Here is a 10,008-nt window from a genome sequence, read left to right as displayed (position 1 = left end):
CACAGCCATGGCTACAGGATTGCTTTGATCCCTTTCCTCTTTTTCCCTGAGGGTTCATTTTTATCCCTGCTTTCTGTCTTCTTGCTTAGCCCCATGGGGTTTAGCAAAAGGTGGGGGAAAGGAATCAAAGCAATCCCACAGCCGCGGCTATGTGATTGCTTTGATCCCTGCTTAACTAAGATTTCAGGAGTTTGTTTCCTGTACTCCTGGCATTCATATATAGACACCAAAGACTGTGTACCTTCTGGCCTGCTTTCCTTCATACATTTTAATGAACATTGTTATTTGGCTCCATTCGAGCTGCCTGGTCTTTTCCTTTAATTGCTGATAATCCTTCATCTGTCTTTACATCTGAGCCTGTTTCCCCCTCCTCCTTCCAATTCTGTTTAAAGCCCTCTGGTGAAGTTCTTCATGATGTGGCCAAACACATTCTGCCCTGTCCTTTTGAGGTGCAACCCATCAATTGACACCAGTCCATCTTCTAGGAAGCATAATCTGTGCTCCCAAATCTCTCTGAGCAGCATCACCTTCATAGCCAGTTATTCACCCAAAGCATTTTCCTTTCTCATTCTATTCCTATTCGGAGTACTGGTAGTATGAACAAGGCTATTTGGGTCCCAAGATCATTGAGTTTCTGTCCATGAGTTTCAAAGTCTGCTGTGATTTCTTAATAGTGTCATATATTCCCTTGTGGATGAGAAGAAAGGGATATGCATCCATGGAAGCATAGATTTTATGAGTAATGGCTATCTTTCCATTATATCCCTAATCTGTACTCCATTGAGTCAGTACACCTGGTGGGTCCATAGATCTTCCCAGCATATATTAGTTTCAATCCCATGAGGTAGAGAACCTCTTGTGACGAACACGGGTTCGAAAACACACGTGTACGCTTGGACAGAGAGCAATCAGGAGTTTGCACATGCTAAAATGAGCTGAAGAGTCCAATCCAGCCAGCCATGCTACAACACTCCTTCTTGCAAGTCTGCCCACATAAGAACACCCTGGTACTCTCAGATATTATTGTGAAAAGGTCAAGTGGGCTTTGTAGTCCTTAGACTTAACTTGCACCACTGACAGGACTCTAAGTAAGCTAGGCCGAGGCAGCACTCTCAGGTGACCCTATGGCAAGTGTACTGTTCAGGAAACCAAATGAGTTTTATAATCTTTATTTTATTAAAGAAAAAGCATGTTACTAGATATTCAAAGCCAAATTAAACCAAAACAAATAAACTAGCATTGTGCTGTTTAGTTACAAAGATGTAGTGAGGCAAAGAAAACATGAAAAATATAAAAGAGTTCAAAAATCTTACAAAACACAAAAATAATCCATGTAGGTTATGAAAAGGCTATAGTCCTCAGTGATCCTATAGAATAAAAATCCCTAAACAAAAGTAAAAATCCATTATATGTCCCATAGTCCTTAGAAAAGAAAAATCCAGTAAATGTACCATAGTCCTTACTAAATTACAAGAGCATAGTCCATATGGAGTATTCCAAGAAAAGAAGTCCATAAAGAATATTCCATAGAACAGTCCATAGAAAATAGTCCATGCATAGTCCTTAGGAAAAATCCCATAAGTCTATAAGTAATCCAGCAAAGCATAGAAACCAGTCCATGTAGGTAGGCCACCAAACCCTCTCTCAAGACATCAGGGTAAGTCCCATATGGCTGAAATGTAGGTCACGAATCACCGAAAGGTCGGTCTTGGAAAGACAATGTCCATAGGTAAAAAGTTCCTTTTTCAAGAGTAACTGGCAAGGGCCTAATGCACCTTCCCACGATGTCATCCAATCAGAGTTCGTTACTAGGCAAACAGTCCTGTTGCATCACATGAATTCTTTCTCATACACAACAGATGTTATTTGGGTTACGGTGGTTTATCAAAGAGTCACAACAATTCCCATCTAATCGCACCGAGTCCTTCTCAGGCCTTCAGAATAACATTCCTCTGCTCGCCTGGAAAACAACTTGTCAGCACAGCACAGATACTATATACAAAGAAACAAAATGGAACCTCTCTGGCTTATTTCTTAATTACAAAACCCATATGCCTTTAAAAGATTTTAACTGAAAAACCCATCTCATCACAAGCCCCCTGAAGATTAACAAAATTCCTAAACAATTTAAGTTTTAATTTTGATAACTGAATAAGATGAGATGTCATAATGAAGCATTAACAAAACAGAGAAAGATATTAACATGAGCATAAAGTAATGCATTTCAAATATGATTCTAAAATAGCAAAACAATTGTTACATGAGAACTAATATAATTACAGTATTTACTATACATGAGAGAAAACTGCGTTAGACACTTCTACTAGTCTGAAAAACAGAAGAATAAACAAGTTAGTATACTTAATCAAATACATTCTGCATATGCTCAGATAATACTCTAGTCATCAAACAGTAAAATAGTGAAACAAGGGTTAACATCATAATAACTTGACAATCTAATATACTGATATGTAGTAATAATAGTGAAAACACTCTATGTATGCTCAGGAACATTGTCATACAGAATACCAAGAAAATTAAACATCAGAGCTTTATCAATTCTAGCCATTTTCTCCCCTTGCATCTGCACTAAACACTCGAGTTAAGCAATGGGGAATTAAAGCCTCTTTTACTGGTAGATGTTCAACATCAAAATCAGCAGTAAATCCTTCATTGACTGTAATAAAAAGTTTCACCACATCAGTTTCTCCCGGTGAATTCGAGAAGACGTTTTGGGGTTTAGCTAACACAGGCTCCAATATCTGTCCTGGGTTGAATTGATCAATGCCTTCCATGCCTTGGTCCAGAAATGTCACACCTCTGGACACATGTATTGCTGAATTAGCTGTGCTATCAGGTTTGGTCACAAGAGGCCGCTGTTGCAACAAAGTTCCCTCGGGAGTACTCTGCATAGCCTCAGAAACAGTATCAGCATTCTCACCACTTCCTTGGAAAATAGGCTGTTGAAAATAAGTATTGTCCCAAACCTCTGCTTTTCTTTCTGAAGATCTTTCTGAGAAGATTAACTGTGGTACTGGGCCAAATTTTTCAGATATGATTTCCGTCTCTGTAGAAACATCAATACTTTGTAATCCCAAATAGTTAGCGCTTCCCCCATCATTGGTTGTGTTATAAACAGTCTCACAATGTGAAAGTCCATGCTGCAAGGTCTCTGTACAAATAACTCCTATGGCACTGGGCAAAGACTCTGAGAAAACCTTCACTCCTCCAGCTTCCTCAGCTGACTTCTCCGGTACCTTGAGTAGGCCACCCCCTTGGTATTTTTCTTTACTTCCGAACTGCCATGAATTACATGGGGTCTCTGCCCACCTAACAGGGTCTGCTTTCGTTGTTCCCTCTGGGCTAAGAGAAGGGGGGTTGTTTGAGAACTGACATGCATCGAGATCTGCTGACACAAGTCCTGGCAAAGAATTAAGCTGAGTCTCTATTCCACCATCCCGGTATTCCACTCCCTCATGAACTGCTGTTGCTTCTAAGCTCTCAGTCCCAGCAATTGCTTTATTACTTTGGAAAATCCCTTGCTCTCCTTCTTCTAGCAAACCCATAGTCTCCTCCCAAATTATTTCAGAACTTCTCACCTGTCCTGTGCTCTGAAAAGGAGCTGTAGATGGTTCTGAGCTGATTTCCAATGCACTGCAATTCTCCCTTGGGTCGCCCGATGTTAATTTCCTCAAGGACACAGCTTCTCGGGAAACTTTTTCCTGCATTCCTCCCTCTGCGCGCGTCTCCAGGGCCTGTAAATCCTCTGTTTGGACGGACGACGAATCGCTGTCTTCTCTGGAATGCTCCTTAGCATTCCACTGGGCCTCGTTAACTCTTTCCACACAAACATCTTGCATCTCGGGGTTGCTTCCAATTGTATGAAGCGTCTTATTGCAGTAATCCCCAAAGGAACCCTGCTGAACTTGGAGAAACCTTTGCATCAAGCCAGGTTCTGTGCTAAGAAAACGTTTTAAAAGGATGTTTTCCTGATAAAGCTCACGTATCAGGAAATCTCTTTCCCAAATTTTCTGCTTGGCTTCCTCGAAAAATCCTGAAGCCATTTCTAAGAGTAAATCCACGGTTTTAGACTGATTTTCCTCCATATCTGCTGTCCCTCTAGCCTTGGCTAGGTTAGTAAACAAAACTTCTAATAATAGAAATGAAAATTTAAAAATCTCCTCTGCACTTCTGACCAACTGCTGTCCCTTCTGTTATCCTAAGATAGGCGAGAGAACAAACAGCTGCCAAACCAAAATAAAATTAAAAATCTCTTCTGCACTTCTGACCAACTGCTGTCCCTGTGACCCTAAGGTCTGTGAGAAGACAGACAGCTGCCAAACCAAAATAAAATTAAAAATCTCTTCTGCACTTCTGACCAACTGCTGTCCCTTCGGTGACCCTAAGGTCTGTGAGAGGCCAGACAGCTGCCAAAACCAAAATACTGAAAAATCCAAAAGGAAGAGAAAAGAAAAACTGTGATCACTCCGTGAACCCTAGAGTTAAAGAGATGATCAATGACTGAACTGGGTGCAGATAGATACTTCCAAGATCATAGGGCATGACTCCAGGCCAAGCCAGATGCAACTAGGTACTCCTGCCAGATCCTAAGATCGTAGTGGGGAGACCCAGAGCTAGACTGGAACACGGCCAGGTGCTCCGGCAAATCCTAAGATTATAGGAGTACACTTAGGCCAAAAACAAAAACAAAATACTTGGATGCAAGTTCCAAAACAACATAGCCAGAACAAAGTGGCCAGAGTCATTTATGCAATCCTAAGATTGTGAAATGACCTGCTCAACTTGGGTGCAAGCACTCCAAAAATAAAGGACATGCATCTTGGAATTTCCTCACTACAACGTTGTAACAACCTGCACATGCCTACTGATTAAATCCAATCGTTTCCTAACAGTTTGCTTGTCCCACTGGGAATCTCTTTCTTAAAAGAGCACCCCAGATTCTAACACACATTACCACAGCCTGAAGATTTAACACCTCTCACCACAGCCTTTAGATCTAACTGCTGGCAAACAGCGTTTCCTAGGAAGCAACTGTTTACACCCAGGGAAGCACCTAGCTCCTTGAAGCCTCAGTGTCCCACTGCAATCAAAACTTAGCTTGTGGATCAGAGTCACTCAAGCTGCCAGATAGAACAAAAATTGGTCATCCTGAGGTACTACAAAACCCAGCACGTGGTTCATCGCGCAGCTGCCACCATGTGACGAACACGGGTTCGAAAACACACGTGTACGCTTGGACAGAGAGCAATCAGGAGTTTGCACATGCTAAAATGAGCTGAAGAGTCCAATCCAGCCAGCCATGCTACAACACTCCTTCTTGCAAGTCTGCCCACATAAGAACACCCTGGTACTCTCAGATATTATTGTGAAAAGGTCAAGTGGGCTTTGTAGTCCTTAGACTTAACTTGCACCACTGACAGGACTCTAAGTAAGCTAGGCCGAGGCAGCACTCTCAGGTGACCCTATGGCAAGTGTACTGTTCAGGAAACCAAATGAGTTTTATAATCTTTATTTTATTAAAGAAAAAGCATGTTACTAGATATTCAAAGCCAAATTAAACCAAAACAAATAAACTAGCATTGTGCTGTTTAGTTACAAAGATGTAGTGAGGCAAAGAAAACATGAAAAATATAAAAGAGTTCAAAAATCTTACAAAACACAAAAATAATCCATGTAGGTTATGAAAAGGCTATAGTCCTCAGTGATCCTATAGAATAAAAATCCCTAAACAAAAGTAAAAATCCATTATATGTCCCATAGTCCTTAGAAAAGAAAAATCCAGTAAATGTACCATAGTCCTTACTAAATTACAAGAGCATAGTCCATATGGAGTATTCCAAGAAAAGAAGTCCATAAAGAATATTCCATAGAACAGTCCATAGAAAATAGTCCATGCATAGTCCTTAGGAAAAATCCCATAAGTCTATAAGTAATCCAGCAAAGCATAGAAACCAGTCCATGTAGGTAGGCCACCAAACCCTCTCTCAAGACATCAGGGTAAGTCCCATATGGCTGAAATGTAGGTCACGAATCACCGAAAGGTCGGTCTTGGAAAGACAATGTCCATAGGTAAAAAGTTCCTTTTTCAAGAGTAACTGGCAAGGGCCTAATGCACCTTCCCACGATGTCATCCAATCAGAGTTCGTTACTAGGCAAACAGTCCTGTTGCATCACATGAATTCTTTCTCATACACAACAGATGTTATTTGGGTTACGGTGGTTTATCAAAGAGTCACAACAATTCCCATCTAATCGCACCGAGTCCTTCTCAGGCCTTCAGAATAACATTCCTCTGCTCGCCTGGAAAACAACTTGTCAGCACAGCACAGATACTATATACAAAGAAACAAAATGGAACCTCTCTGGCTTATTTCTTAATTACAAAACCCATATGCCTTTAAAAGATTTTAACTGAAAAACCCATCTCATCACACCTCTTACTACAATTAATTTTCTCTTCTTATTATTCAGTGTCAGTTGAACAACTCTGCTAGGCTGAGTTTCCGCCTCTCTCATATCCTCATGTGCAGGGTGTCCTGTATGTCTTCATCTGCATGCTGTCTCTTCAGGAATCTGAAATAGGGTTTGCATTCTCACTGGTTGAAAGTATCTTCTACTTTATTTGCTCCTATTTGTGATGCTTCCTCCACTGTCTGTTCTTTCCTCAGCATTCTTTTCCTCTGCTTTGTGCTGCTTGTCTTGCACCTCCAGTACTTTCTTTGACTGCTGCTGCTTAAGAGTTCTATGTCCTGTGTACTCTTCATCTTCTCTAAAAGCCTGATGGTGGCCACTTGCTGCTCCAGTTCTTTCATGTTTTCTTCCAACAGTGGCACCCTTTTACACTTGCTGCATGTCTATGTTGTGTTGTTCTCAGGCACAAAGAAAAGTATTGTACATACTTTGCAGATCACCACTGAAGTGTCTCTTCCCTCCATAGTCCCCCTTACCTTTTGGCTTTCTTCTGTTAGTCTATGAGTGCCTTTTCCCCCATCTTGTCTGTTTTGAAGGATGTTTTGAAGTCCACTAATATATAATTCTCTGCCTTTGTCTCCTTGGTCTCCCCTTTTCTTTTGTCTCTTCCTTCAGTAGATCCTCTTTACTACCTTTCCTTATAACCTTATAACCTTTTCCCCATCAACCTCTGCCTGTTCAGTTAATTTTGGTGACTCCCTCCCTGGGATCTATCATTGTTTTATTTTATTTTTTTGCTGTGTTCTGTTAAGAGTCAGAAAACGACTACCTTGTTGATTGATGAAAAAGTTGCAAACAAACCATCTGATGCTTCTAAAATGCCCATGCCAGTGGTTTAAGTATCTGGCTGTAGAGCCAGAGACTGGGATTCTGATTTCCCACTGTGACTCCTATGATAAGAGTCAATGTGGTCTTGGGCAAGTGGCATGGCCCTGGAGAAGCTTCAAAAGAAGGTAATGGTACACCACTTATGAGTATTCTTTACCTGGAAACCCTGAGAAAGACTGCGAAAAGTTAGAACTTACTTGATGGCACATGAAAAGGTGGCATATAACGAAGCAGTCATGATCCAAAGCTTTGAACTTATAACAACACAGGAGGGGGGATCTACTTCAGGCTGTAGGGTCATGGCAGATTTTATACTCTACAACCTCTAATGTAATCAGATTTCCAGCTGACACATTTGGTGGAGATTGCCCACTTGATGGTTTGACAAGAAACCTGACTTTGCTCCTCCTTTTTCTTCTTCCTGCATAAAAGAGAAGTGAATTGAGAGGAAGACTGTCACACAAGAAAAGTCTTCGTTATTATTTTCTACCACTAATTAGAAATTATATTGGGAATTCATTTTCTTCAGAATTGATCTTCCATGGGTTATATTATGGGTTTAGTGCTCACCTGCAGCAATGAAATAAGGATTGCATACACATATTTTTTTAAAAAAATCTAACACAGTAGGTGTCTTCAAAATCATTAATAGAATATTTAGACATTTAAAAAGAATTTCCTGCTTAGATGCTTCTGGTGTAAAGAACACAATTTTTGTATAACATAATACTATCTTTCGTTGGCTCACAAGCTATTTCCAATTTTTCTGCTGTGGCATCAACCAGACTACTTGCTGTTAAAATGTTCATGTTTCCACTCTCCTTATATCCTGCCAGCATTCTCTAGTGTCCTGTTTTTCTCTCCTGAGAGTTCATTACCCTTTAGAACACAACGTAATATATTTTATTTATTTTATAGTTCCCTGCATTTTCTGTATTAAAATTTGCTTTTCTTTATACACAGCAAGTTCCATTATTACTTAGGGAATAAATGTGGATTAAATAAATAAACACATTCTTGGCTTGTAGGCATTGTTTTGGAATTATTCTCAGTGTCTGTTCTACAACAGCAGTATGTCTCCCTTCCCCTTTTCCCACTAGCTTTTCCCACAGTGACCCTGATCCAACTGAAGTTTTGTTCTTCTTGTCAAGCCCCACAGAAAGCAATGGGAATAAATCATACTGAAAACAATGAGTGTAATGGAAGAGAATGGCTCACTTTGTTTGGGAATTTTCTAGCACAATAGTTGTTCAGTTGCTTTTTGAATATTTTTTCTCTCAAATGCCTGCAATGGAATGCTGCATGTATTTAAATAAATCAATAAAATCCCATTGGGAGTTAATTAAAATAAGAAACAGAATATTCCATTTGCCTAGGGACAGCAGGAGTTATTAGAATATCAACAGGTAATCCCATGGCAATGTCAAGAGCTGTCTATTTCTAGGACTATAAACTAATTACCATAAACCTTAATAAGCATGATGTGTACAGGATGTTATATGGCCATCCAGTGGCTACCGTTCCTGGAATGTTTTGGAAGGTGATAGATTCTCTTCCCTAAAAGTCTTCAAGTAGAGGTGGGGTGGTCACCTATCAGAGATGCTGTAGTAGTGAACTTTCAAATTTGGACTAAATTACTCTTGAGTATTGTTGGACTACCTTGGAAAAAAGGATTCTAATTTTCTTCCCCAAGAATCTGTAGATGGCATGCGGACCACAAGAAATGTTCAACAACAACAACAACAAAAAAGAGTAAAAAATAAATCTATACTGGAAGTCCACTTTCAGTTTTGAAAAGTTTGTAATAATTTGTGTTACATGTTGTGTGGGAAAGAGGGTCCTGAAGCCTATTTAAAAAGTTGATCACTGTTGCTCAAGGTTTCCTGGATGGGAAATTCTGAGATCTGAGGCCCACAAAAACAGTGTGGTGCCAATGTGGTTCTGATGCCAACAGCATCTCTTGTTAGGTTGTTCTCCCTTCCTACTGCCCTCCCTTCCTAAGAATATAATCTTTTTCAGTAAGCTATGCTCAAGTCTTACAAACTAACAGCTGTGGCTTCCTTTATTGAGACAAGCGGTCCCATGTTAGGTATTCTTCTCTTTCCACTACCCCTGCTTTTTGCTCCCCCAAGCCCAGAAATGAAGACGCAAGACAACAACTCATTGGGTTTTAAATATGGGCCACACTTTATTAAAACCAATTTTTAACCAGATAAACCAACCAGAATTGAGGGGGCCTGCGGTAGTGCGGGGAAATAACACCAAATAATTCCTTATATGTCAATGGGCGAGTCCCATGCCCCAGGTTCCAGCTGTCTAGCGACCGGAGGAACCTGGAAGGCCTAAATTAAACACCCCGGACCTCCAGCCATTGTATTTGATGACTTTTGGTGCAAAAGTGTTCCAGCGCATCAGTTACCTTCGGCCCTGTAATCGCACGATCCGCAGAAACCGTCAGAACTGACGTGCTGTTTGCATTAAGATTATTACAAAAGGGAGACACCGTGACGACCAGTTATTCCCGCACTACCCGCCAAAACATGAGGACTAGCATCGGCTATGTCCCATGTACCCACCAGAAAGACCAAGTTCCACCAGCAGGCCCCCTCTCAAATCCTCCAAAAAAAATATGTCCAAACCTGCATCAGACAGGTGGACTCCATCCTTACAGAAATACTCCAAGTTGGA

The 10,008-nt window shown here is 40.6% G+C and overlaps 1 long non-coding RNA gene across 1 annotated transcript; it reads right to left on the bottom strand.

Annotated features, from left to right (window-relative positions):
* Nucleotides 1-579: 579 nt before the first annotated feature.
* LOC144588286 (uncharacterized) lies at nt 580-9,435 on the bottom strand. Its single transcript, XR_013543782.1, has 2 exons — nt 6,456-9,435; nt 580-853 (listed from the first exon to the last, which is right to left on the bottom strand). It is a non-coding gene; the product is annotated as an uncharacterized LOC144588286 (long non-coding RNA).
* Between the last annotated feature and the right edge of the window lie 573 nt (nt 9,436-10,008).

The sequence above is a fragment of the Pogona vitticeps genome, chromosome 3 (genome assembly GCF_051106095.1).
Source record: "Pogona vitticeps strain Pit_001003342236 chromosome 3, PviZW2.1, whole genome shotgun sequence".
NCBI classification, from domain to species: Eukaryota; Metazoa; Chordata; class Lepidosauria; order Squamata; family Agamidae; genus Pogona; species Pogona vitticeps.
This window is presented reverse-complemented; position numbering and strand designations above follow the sequence as displayed.